This window comes from Vombatus ursinus, unplaced genomic scaffold (assembly GCF_900497805.2).
Source record: "Vombatus ursinus unplaced genomic scaffold, bare-nosed wombat genome assembly UNPS02014789.1, whole genome shotgun sequence".
NCBI lineage: Eukaryota > Metazoa > Chordata > Mammalia > Diprotodontia > Vombatidae > Vombatus > Vombatus ursinus.
The window spans coordinates 5,547,643-5,560,304 of NW_020954567.1; the positions used below are offsets into that span (position 1 = coordinate 5,547,643).

The following is a 12,662-nucleotide window of genomic DNA, read 5'->3' on the forward strand; positions in this document are numbered from 1 at the left end:
ATAGACAAATAGATGGTTGATAAATAGATAAATGGACAGCTAGATGGATGGATGGATGGATAGATGGATGGATGGATGGACAAATTGATAGAGAGAGAGAGAGAGAGAGAGAGAGAGAGAGAGAGAGAGAGAGATGATAGAGGTAAATAGATAGAGCATTAGTAAGTGCTTACTATGTGCCAGGCACTGGCTTGAGTAGTGCTGGGGATATAAATACAAGCAAATAAAACAGTCTTTGCCCTCAGAGAGCTTCCGTTCTCATGAGATAGGACAGCACATAAAGTGATAGTGGAAAAGGAGGTTGGGGAAGGTACCCATAGACAGGCATGACAAGAACACTGTAGGAAATAGTATATAGAGTCCTGGTTCCCAGCAAGGTAAGACAAAAGGCTCTCTTATCAGAGCAGAGAGAAGCCAAGGGTAGAGCCCAAGTTTCTGGTGGAGTGTGGGACAGGGGTACCATGTCTAGGTGACTGCTGGAGGTATGAAGACCAAAATCCATTCCCCTACCATATAGCTCCATCCTGTCTTGCCATTCCTATTTCATAGCTCTCCCTTTGACATACTCCAGTCAAAGTGGTCTGCCTCCCATCTGTGCTCTTACCCATCCATCTCATATTGCCATTCTTTTTGTTCTTGTCTTGCCTCATGCCTACAGTGGATTCCATCCTTCACCATTATCTTTGTTCATTAAAATTCCATCACACCTTCAATACACAACATTTGTGCCCCCTCCTCCACAAAGCCTTAACCAAACCTCAGGGGATAATGATTTCTCAGGGCATTTTGCCTAGACATCTCATTTTCTGCTTATTACATTCTACCCTGTCACACTCATTTGTCTATATACCATATCAATAAACAAGCATTTATTAAGCTCCTACTACATACTAGACACTGGGGATTCAAGAATGAAAATGAAACTCTCCCTGCCCTCAAGGACCTTACATTTTATCAGATATAGACAAAAACATGTTCAAAATAAATACAAAATAGTGTCACTAGACAAAAACTCCTTGGAAGCACAGTCTTGGCCCTACCACTTACTACCTCCACAATTTTGAGCAAGACATTCACTCTTTCTAGACCAAAGTTTCCTCCTTTGTAAAATGCAAGGGTTGGACTATATGACCTCTGAAGTCCCATCTAGCTTTAAATCTATGACATTGTGGTCCCTAATACCTAGTACAGTGTAGAAGGTGCCTGAATAATGTCCATCAAATTGAATTTATGGGATCTGCAGTCAACAGAAAGATCCACGCAGGGCACTTCAATTTTTCTATTTTATTCTATCCTTCCTCCCTACCGGTGCCAAGAGGTGGTGGTAGTCACTAAGGTTGGTCTTGAGGTTAAGAGATGGTCATTGTACAGACCATCCTGGTTTCTTTCTTCTTCTATTTAAAGGCAAAATTCTACAACCTCCAAATACTGCCTTTTTGTATATTTTTGTTCACATGTTGTCTCCCCTATTAGATTGTAAGCTCCTTGAGGGCAGGGACTGTCTTTTGCCTCTTTTTGTATCCCCAGGACTTAGCACAGTGCTTGACACATTGTAGGATCTTAATAAATATTCATTGAATTGAATTGACTATCTTGCCTTTTTTAGGAGTCATATGATCATCACATTGTCATTCAAGATCATGTCCCTTGGTCTATATGATGGTCCTACCTGGCATATTCCCTGGATTTAGTTCTCTTTAATGAGGACAAGAGAAATGACTATATTTAGAAAAATGTGACAATGTGCCAATCTCTATACCTGCAACTCAATTTTTAAAGCCAAGGGAAAAAGAAAGTAACACCTAGATAATTTGCATATTAGTCAACACATAAAGGCAAAGGATGAGCTGGCTCAGTCTGGGAGAAAGCAGAGGTGCCAATAGGTCCTACATATTCTCCCTGGGTGCCAAGTATTTAATAATCCATTTCATTGGCCAAATCTAAATATCCTTTTTCCTACAGGTGAGTCATAGAAATTTTCATTTCTAACAATTTCTGATGTACTACTAAAGGTTGAATTTTTGTGACTCTTCTGCTTATGTAATTATATTGTTTTAGAATTTGCTTTCTGCTTTGCCTGAGAAAGAAATGTTTCTTTAATCTCCTGTAGTGTTAAAAATTCATTAAGGCAGAGAAAAGATCCAAGTCTTAAAATTGGAGCCATTGATAGAAAGTGACCTGGTACCTTTTTCAGCTGTCTTGGAGAAAACACTCAGAAGCTGGTCATCAGCAGGTATGGAAATCAATCTGATTCCTTTTAACTATCTTTTTTAATGGGCTATCAAAACCTCTCCATGACTAGAAAAAAGAAAGTGAGGGGAGTTGTGAAAAAGCAACCAGAAGAATAAGACAGAATGATTGAGCAAGAATGGAGTAGTATTGAAAATAGCAATAGATTGACTAAATTTCTCTATCCCTTCAAAAAAAAAAAAAACTTTGATAGAGAGGATTCTGGAAAGATGGCAGAGTAGGTCAGAAAACTTTTGGCTCTACAAATTTCCTCCACAGAAAAAGACAGCACATTGCCTCAGAGGGAATGTAGAGAAGTGGTCAGGGGAAAGCAGCTGTTCTAAAAGAACCTAAGAAGACCCCAGAAAAGACATGGTTCACCCTGAGTGAATTGCATACACTTTCAGGTCAACTCTGTGGAATCAACACACAAGCCCTGGGAGCACCTAGGATTGGGAGGCAGCCTCAGCCTTAGAAACTTTCATCTTGCAGACAGTGTAGGGCTCTGACCACTGAGTAGAAGATTGAAGGACTTTCCACTTCAAGGGATGCCAGCCACAGCTTTGTTGACCAGATGCGTCCCAGGCTGTGACTGGAGGAAGATGGTACTAGCACACACCTAGTGAGTACAGTAGCAGAGGAGTGAAGACCGTGCTGGCTGTGGGCACTTGCAGCAGGGCAGACTCCCTAGTTTCAGTTCCAGGGAAGAGAGGACAGCTGTACTTTGCAGTCACTGGAGGGACCACAGGGAGTAAAATCACCTGCAGGACAGCCTAGAGCTGTGGCTTAGGAGTGGAGAGGAGAGCCCAAAATTGAGCCCCAGGATAGATCTCAAAAAAATAATAGTAAGAAGGACCTGAAGCTTGGGGCATTACTCCCCATACCTCAGGACTAGATTTGGATCACACTAATAGCTGCTAAAACTAAAATAAAACAAAAATAAATAAATAAAAATGAGCAAACAAAGGAAAAAGAATCCAACCAGAGATAGTTACTATGGGAATAGAGAAGATCTGAGTTCATATTCAGAGGAAGATAATAGAGCTTAAAAGCCACTCCTTTTTCAATGAGAAATATTAATTGAGGGGCAGCTAGGTGGTGCAGTGGATAGAGCACCAGCCCTGAAGTCAGAAGGACCTGAGTTCAAATCTGGCCTCAGACCAAACACTTGACACTTACTACCTGTGTGACCCTGGGCAAGTCACTTAACCCCAATTGCCTAAAAAGAAAAAAAAAAAAGAAATATTAATTGGTCCCAAACACAAAAAGATTTCTTAGAAGAATTTAAAAAGGTCTTTAAAAATCAAATAAGAGAGATCAAGAAAAAATTAGGAAAGAAAAAAAAAGAACAATCCAAGAAAATCAAGAAAATTATGGAAATAGAGAACCAAAAATTTAAGGAAGAAAATAATTTCATGAAAAGTAGAATTGAGCAAAGGAAAGTTAATGATGCTCTAAGACAAAGAAATAATAAAACAAAATCAAAAGAATGAAAAAATAGAAGAGAATATGACACATCTCATCAGAAAAACAACTGATCTGGAGAATAGATAGAGGAGAAATAATATAAGAATATTCAGACTACCTGAAAATTGTGATTAAAAAAAAGAATCTTGATATAATATTACAAGAAATCATCAAGGAAAATTGCTCTGAAGTTCTAGAAAAAGAAAGCAAAGCAGAAATAGAAAAAGTCCACCAATCACCCCTGAAAGAGATCCCAGGAGGAAAACTCACAGGAATATGACAGACGAGTTTCAAAGCTCTCAAGTTAAGACGAAAATATTAGAAGCAAGAAGAAAAAAGCAATTGAAATATTGTGTATCTACAATAAGGTTTACATAAGATCTAGCAGCTACTATGTTGAAGGACCATAGTTCTTAGAGCAAAAGAGATAGGGTTACAACCAAGAGTAACTTACCTAGCAAAGTTAAATATAATCTTGGATGGAAAAAAATGGACATTTAACGAACTGAAAGACTTTCAGGTATTTGTGACAAAAACAGCAGAATTTAAAGGAAAATTCAACACATACCATCCAGGAGAAATATAAAGCAAACATTAAGGAGCAATTATAAGGGACTCAATAAGGTCAAATTATTTACTTCTTACGTATGAAGATATTATCAGTTCTGTTATACCTGTCATTTTTATTTGGGTAGTTTGAAAGAAAGGAGTGGGCCGAGTTGAGTATGATGGGGTGATTCTAAAAACAAAATAAAACTGTAGGGAGAGATTAAAAGGAACAATTATATGAATGAAGCAAAAAAAGAAAAGTGATTCAGAAGAAGCTAAGAAGGGGGAGGGCAGGTAGTATTGAAACCTTACTCTCATCCAGAATGGATTAAAAAGGGAACAATATATAGATGTAGCTATGTATGTATGTATGTAGAAAAGTCTTCTATATTCAGAAAGAAATAAGAGGGCAAGGGGATAGGGTGGGGGATAGGATAAGGGAGGGATTTTTGGAGGGATAGATAGGTTAAGGAATAGGAGGGCAAGGTGGTGGGTAGAAGTAAACAGAGGAGTGAGGAGGGATAGGAATAGGGTGAGAAGGTTAGCGAGGAAAAACAGGAAGAAGGAAAAATGTACAACAAGTAAATATAGCTTAGAATGTGAATAGGATGAATTTACCCATAAAATGAAAACTGGTAGCAGATTAAAATTTTGAATTCAACAGTACGTTGTATTCAGAAAATTCTATAAAAATGAGAGATATGCTCAAAAAATAAAGGTCATGAGTAGAATTTATTATATTAAAAAAAGCAGGGGTAGTAATTGTGATTTTAGACAAAGTTAAAAACTAAAATAGATTTAATCAAAAGAGAAAAATAGGGAAACTACACTATTATAGCCATGTTATTCAATATTGTTTTAGACCATTTAAAATAACTAGACAGTATAAAATATACCTGCCTATTCCTGCCAAAACAGACACAGGAACTATATGAATATAAACATAAAACACTTTTTAAACAAATAAAGTTAGATCTAATAATTGAAGTACTATTTATTGTTTATGGGTAGATAAAGCCAAGATAATAAAAATTGACAATTTTACCTAACTAATCTATTTATTTAATGCCATGCCAATTAAATTACTAAAAAATTATCTTACTGGATATAACAAAGTTTATTTAGAAGAACAAAGAAACCATGGGGAAAAAAGATGTAAAGGAAGCAGATCCAGTAGTATCAGACTTTAAACCATATTATAAGATGAGAGAATTGTTAAAGTATTGTATGGGGTATTTGTGACCCCCAAAATAATCAAATCAGAGACTTTTTCTTAAGAAAGGCAAAAAGGAGTTTTATTGCTTTCTTATGAGAAAGGACACACGCAGCATTCGCTCAAGATGGCTCCAGCCAGGACGTGCATCAGAGTGTCTTGTAAAGCAGAATATATAAACCCTATCCGCAATGTCCCCGCCCTAATCCCCTTCACATCAACCCATTGGCTGGGTATATTATGGGCACAATCTATTTGCGGAATTCTAACTTCTACAGAAGGAAGTTTGAAACGAGTTAGAGGGGAGTGGTCTCTTTGCACTACCGGAACATCCCGGTTAGCCACGTGGAACATCCGGTTTAGCCACGTGGAACATCTGGTTTAGCCAGAATGTGCTGCAAGGCATCTGGGCGCAGTCTCACAACAGTCATAAGTATGAAAAGTAACTGAGGTTGGGGTTAGTTCATTCCCCTAAGGGGGCTTCACCCTATATTATCCCATTCACTCCCTTATCTTGTTTACATATTTGTGTAAACCAGTAAACCAAGAAATCAGTTAATCAACAACCTAATCTCCCCCTGTCCTGTTTTCTTATCAATTCTGTGGGAACCAAACTGTTAGCATGCCTCACAGTATAAAATGTATCATTTGGATCATTTTAAATTAAAATTTTCTTGTATAAATAAAACCTATGCAGCCAAGAATAGAAGGAATGGAGAAAATCGGGAAAAAACTTTCATAGACAATCTCTTAGAATGGGATTGGGTTGGAATATTGCTGTGGTGTAAGAAATGATGAGCTGATTGATTTAGAAAAACATGGATTACTAGCTGTGTGGCCCTGCGCAAGTAACTTAACCCCATATTGCCTCACCAAAAGGCAAAAAATAAATAAATAAAATTTAAAAAAAGAAAAACATGGAAAGACTTGGACTCATGAAAGAAGACGCTATTCACCTGAAGAGAAACATATGACAAGTAGAAATAAGCACAGTACATCTTACATATATGTGTGAGTGTATATATATATATATATATATTTGTATGTGTGTGTAAGTATATATATATATGTACACATATGTGTGTGTGTGTCTATATATATATATATATATATAGACACACACACATACACATATATATCCGTGTTTAACTGTAGCCTTCTTGGGCAGTGGAGGGGGGGTGGATAAAGTAAAAAGTGCATAGCAGATAACAAAAGAAAACCTACAAGGAAGCAAAGAAAAGAAAAAGAAAAGTTTTCTTGAAATGGAAATTTATTGCTTTACATTGAATCCTCTCTTATGTTCTCCTGTAAACATGGCAATATTTTTTTTCCTTTTCTTATTTTGCACTTAAGTTTAAAATAAATTTTAGAACTTTAAAAAAAGTAAAACTTTTGCTAGCAGACAAACCTTAAATACCCCCTCAACAACCAAATTATTTTCAACTTTTAGTACTGATTTTAGCATGAATTTTTTTATGTAAAATGTGCCTTTTTATTAATCAATTGATTAACCTTCATTAAGACTGAGAGAAGCCTCAGAGTTTACAAAAAGAAGCAAAAGGCAGTACCTGCCCTCAAGCAGGTCACAATCTATTGGGTAAGACAGCAAACAAACAAGCAAATACATACAAATAAGCTATATATAAGAGAAGTCGGAAATGATTAACAGAGAGAAGGCACATTGTGTCTTAGAGTCCATTTTCTCTGGGTTTATTTATTTCGATTTAGAATTCTTCCAAGTGATTCTATGATTTTTCTTCCCATTAATGCAGCCTCCAACACAGAGTGTTGATTGACAAGCATATCTCCAATTACAAACTACTGCTACATACCTACTGCCACCTGTGAATTCATAGGTATGAAGAAAGTAATTATTTAAGCACTTGTTCTTACTATGCATATTAATTGCTGATTAGCCGCTGGATACATTTCCAAGGAACAAAAGTCAAGATAACAGTGGTGCATAGCTATACCAATTCCTCTTATGAGGAAGAAATCAGCAGAAAGAAGGGGGCCTCAAGATGTCCACTCAAGTAGTCCCATGACATCCATCCTAAGTGAGTCCATAGTGAAGTATTTGGTTAGTTTAATTTGGGGCTAAAAGGGTTTAGCCTGGCAGGAAAGGGCAAAATCCCTCACTTTTCTTTGTTTCTAACAAGATTCTACATTTAAGTTTTGTTTAGACTATTTTCTACTCCTGGATTCTCTATCCTCTCTGTTTGTTTTCAAGGTTTTCATGACTCTAATTCTATTTGTCTCCCTTTTTCCTACACATTATGACTTACTGATTATACTCTTTTGCTGGATCTTTATTCATATCATATCCACTAACCATGGGTATCCCTCAAGGCTCTATCCTAGACCCTCCTTTCTCTCTCTCTACTCTTTCTTGGTGAACTCATCAGCTCCCATGGTTTCAATTATCATCACCCTCCATGCCCAGCCCCCTCTACCATTGGCAAATTCCATCTGGGGCCTCCATTTTGGGGGTAGGGCACAGCCCATCATGTTTCAATCCTCTTCCCCTTGTGTTTCTGACTATAGACTTTGTCACCACACCCTTCTTTTTGTTCCTGTTTGCATTGTCTTCTCCCATTAGAATGTAAGCTCCTTGAGTTCAAAACCTGCCTTTATTTTTTGCTTGTGTTTTTATCCCCAATGCTTGACACATAGTAAAGGCTTAATAAACACTTGTTATCTATTGCCTGACTATGCAAATGATCCCCATAGTTATTTATCCAGTCCTAGTCTCTATTCTGAGCTTTATTCCCATATTACCAACTGTCTTTTGAACATTTTGAACTACCATATTTTACCGCATAATCGGCACAGCTTTATGTCAAATTCTTTTTAATTTATTAATTTCTTTTGATTTATCAACAATTACTTCCATAAGCTTTTGAGTTTTAAATTTTTCTCCCCCTCCCTCCCCAAGATGGAGCACAATCTGATATAGTATGCCAAAATTTTTTTTTTTGCAATAAAGTGGGGTGCAACCATTATGTGAAGCTTTAAAAAAAAAGTGTGCCTGTATTGCTTAAAAATAATTTATTACTAAACTGTCTTTGGTGCAAGATTAGGATGCACAGAATACTCATAAACATATGTTAAAATTGGGAAGATACAGTGTGACTTACTTATGCCCACCCATTACTCTTGTGCCTACAACTCTTTCTTGGGTTGAGTGACAATACTGTTAGTACTGCAGCGCTTCAAACAAACCATACAAGTCAGCTTTTGGAAATAACGGACAATGCTCGTGCACTGAGAATTCTAGGCTCACAGTTCTCAATGCAAGAGAGATAAATGTGTATTTATGTGCCACTGGTGAATACATTGCTGTTCTATTTACCTTTCAAGCAGCATGATGAACAGAATTATACTGTGCAACCAGTATACAATGAAAGATTATAAACCAGTTTTTTAAGTGAAAAAAAAAAAAAAACAACAGGGTGCAATGATTATGCGGTGGCATTTGGTAGATGTTCTATACATGTCCTGAATTCAGTGGATCCAAAACAGTATTCATTATCTTTCTTTTGAAAGCCAGCCTTCTGAATTTCCTTATTACTGTCTGGAGCACCACCATTCTTCCAGGTGTCATCCCTAATTCCTCCCTCTCACCTCACACATCCAATCCATTGCAAAATCTTACTATTTCTTCCTCTGCAAAATCTCCCAAATATGTCCCCTGCCTTCTACTCACAGCCACCACCCTAGTTCAAGAAGGACCTCCCCACCTCTCACCTAGACTATTGCAATAGCCCTCTAACTGTACTCCCTGTCTCAAATCTCTCTTCTTCTAAAACATCCTCCAAACTACTGCCAAGATTTTTTTGCAAGGCACGGGTCTGACCCGATTATTTAAAAAACTCTAATGGTTTCCTATTGCCTCTAAGATCCAATATAAAATGCCGTTATTTGGCATTTTAAAGTCCTTTAAAACCTAGCCTTTCCCTACCTTTCTACTTTTTTAATGTATTTCTCCCCTCCACAAACTTTACAATATAGACATACTGTCTGACTTGCTGTGCCTCCCACACACTGCTCCCATCCACCCACTATCACTGGAATGCTCTCCTTTCTCACCACTGACTTTTAGAAACCCAAACTTCCTCTAAGCCCAAGCACTATGTCCTCTAGGACGTCTCTCCTGGAACCCTTAGCTACTAGTGCTTGTACATTTATGGCTACCTTCCATCTTCTCTATAGTTATCTTATATGTGTTAATTTATATATCTTGCCCTTCCCTTTTAGAATATAAGCTCCTTAATGGCAGGGATTGTTTTTGTTTTTTCTTTGTATTTTTAGCAATTAGCAGATTGCCTGGCAGTAATTGCTTAATAAATATTTGCAATTGATCAGCTTACTGATTGAAGTCACAGAGGAATTGTCAGTTATGGTCAGTAGAGGAAGTTTCTATACTCTGAGACCCTAGAGGTTCAGACTAAAACAAACAAAAAAAAAAAATAGCATTGCCCTGGATTTAAAATTAATTAGAAATTTAAATAAATTGTGTCAAAAGAAACTATAAATCATAAAATCATGATGATCATGATGATGATAACAATAACAACAAAAACAAGGCAATAAGGCTGCTGAAACTTGAATAGCCTGCACCCTAGCTGTCTATTTTTTGGATAGAATTCTCAGTGTATAGTGAAGAAGACTAGAAATAGATGACTTAATTTGTCGGTTACTCCCTGAGTGGAAACTCCCTTCACTAATGCAGCCTGGCAATTCATCAACTTGTAATCTAAGACAGTTACCTGAGTCACTCAGATTTAAGTAGCTTGTCCATAGTCACCTTGTTCTGGAAGCATTTACTATCAATAGATGTGTTCATTCTATGAATTGAGTGGTTTGGGGAATCGTAGAGCAAGGTGAGAAAAGATAGCAGAAATTTTGTAGTCCCAATAATTTTTTGAAAAGTAAGGCTGCCTCAAGAATTTTTTAAGTGTTGTAGAAGCTTTATTTGAGGTTTTAGAGGGTAGGTGGGGACTTGGATTTAGATGGGCTGAAAGAAAACTGTGATTGCCTTAAAGCAGATTACAAAGAATTAATGAAAATTTGAACTTTCTTGAATGGCTCATCTTAGAGCCAAGTGAGGGGTTCAAGATCATAGGATCATAGATTTAGAACTTGAAGGGACCTTAGACACCAGCTGGTCCTGCCCCTTAATTCTGTAGATGAAGAAATTGAAGCCCAGAAATGTTAAGTGATGTGTGCTCCGGTCACACAGGTTGTAAGCTGATAAAAGTGGAGTTTGAACCCAGCTCCTCTGACTCCATGTCTATCCAGTACCCTTTGCACTGGGCCTTCCACTATCTTTACTCATTTCTTGCCCTATACATCCTAGTGCTGAGCTAATTGGAGTGGTTGCTGTAATAATATGACAGTCATAAACTTAACTAGCTAGATCAGTTATCTAAATAATATGACATGACAATCATAAACTTAACAAGCTAGATCAGTTAGCTAAAAGAAGACATAAAACTTTTATGAACTATGTAGTCTAAATATAATGAATAAAAGTAATGAAGTTAACTATGGGATTTTTTTTTGTTTTTGTACTGTGAAGTGTCTCTTAGCACAAATAATTTTTTTCAATTAACAATTTATCTTCTCTCTCATCCATTGAAAAAAAAGAAGAAAATCAAAACCCTTGTAATAAATATGCATAATCAAACAAAGCAAATTCCCACATTGACCATATCCAAAAATGCATTTTTCATTTGGCATCCTGATTCCATCAGAACTGTGCGATATGTTTACTCTGCTTCATCATCATAACCTGAAATTATATTTGGTAATTGCATTGATCAGAATTCTTAACTCTTAATTGTCGTGTATTTGTCTTTATGATGTTGTTATTCAATTGTTCTCCTGGTTCTGTTTATTTCACTCTGAATCAGTTCATAAAGTCTTTCCAAGTTTCTCTGAAACTGATTTTTTTTTATCATTTCCTATTGCACAATAGTTTTTCATTGCGTTAATAAAACAATTTCTTCAGCAATTCTCTGCTTACTGGACACTCCCTGAATTTCCAGTTGTTTGTCACTATTAAAAGGTCTATTACATTTTTGTATATATGGATATTTTTGTTCTTTCTTTGATCTCTTTAGAGTATAGGCCTCAGAATGATTTCGTTGTATATCACATCCAGGATATGCACAATTTAGTAACATTTGGAGCTTAGTTCCAAATTGCTTGTCAGTTTGGCCAAACTGATTCACAGCTATATCAACAATATATTAATGTGCCTGTTTTCTTACACTCCCTCCAACATTTATCATTTCCCTTTATTATAAACTTCACCAATCTGATGGGTATAAGGTAAAACCTCAGGTTTTATTTAATTAGAATTTTGCTAATTATTAGTGATTTGGAGCATTTTTTCATAAGGTATTGACAGCTTGAATTCTTCCTTTGAAAACTGCCTGTTTATATCTTTTGACCATTTGTTAAAGGAATGACCTTTATCAGAAAAATTTGGTGCAAAAATTTCTTTTTTAATCAATTAACTGTTTCCCTATTAATCTTAGTTACATTGAATTTATTTGTGCAAAATATCCTTAATTTCAAGTGATAAAATTGTCCACTTTCTCTTCTGTGATCCTCTTCTGCACTTGTTTGGTAATAAACTCCTCTCCTATCCATAGGTCTGAGAGGTAATTTGTTATTTTTCAGCTAATTTATTTTTGCTGTGACTTTTTATATCTAAGTCACGTTTACAGATTACCATTTATAGATTACCTTGACATATTGTGTGAGATGTTTGTCTAAACCTAATTTCTACCACATTGCTTTCTAGTTTTCCCATCAGTTTTCCTCAAGTAGTGAGTCCTTATCCCAATAACTAACGTCTTTGGGTTTACCCAACTAAGTTACTAGGTTCATTTGCTTATATAATCTGTTCTACTGATTGACCTTTTTTTTTAACCAGTACCAAATAATTTTGATAATTACTACTTTGAAGTATATTCTGAGATCTGCTACTGGTAGGTCTCCTTAAGATTCTTGGCTTTTTGTTCCTTCAGTTTAATGTCATCATTACTTTTTTGAGCACTAAAAAGTACTCTTTTGATAGTTTAATTGGTATGGCAATGATTAAGTAAGTTAATCCAGGTAGTCTAATTTTTATTATATTGGCTTGGTCCACCTCTGAGCAATTAACATTTCTGTAATGTTTTAGGTCAGTATT

At 36.3% G+C, this 12,662-nt stretch overlaps 1 pseudogene; it reads left to right on the top strand.

The window, feature by feature from the left end:
* LOC114047674 overlaps positions 1-12,662 on the top strand; it is a 31,764-nt pseudogene that overhangs the window by 944 nt on the left and 18,158 nt on the right.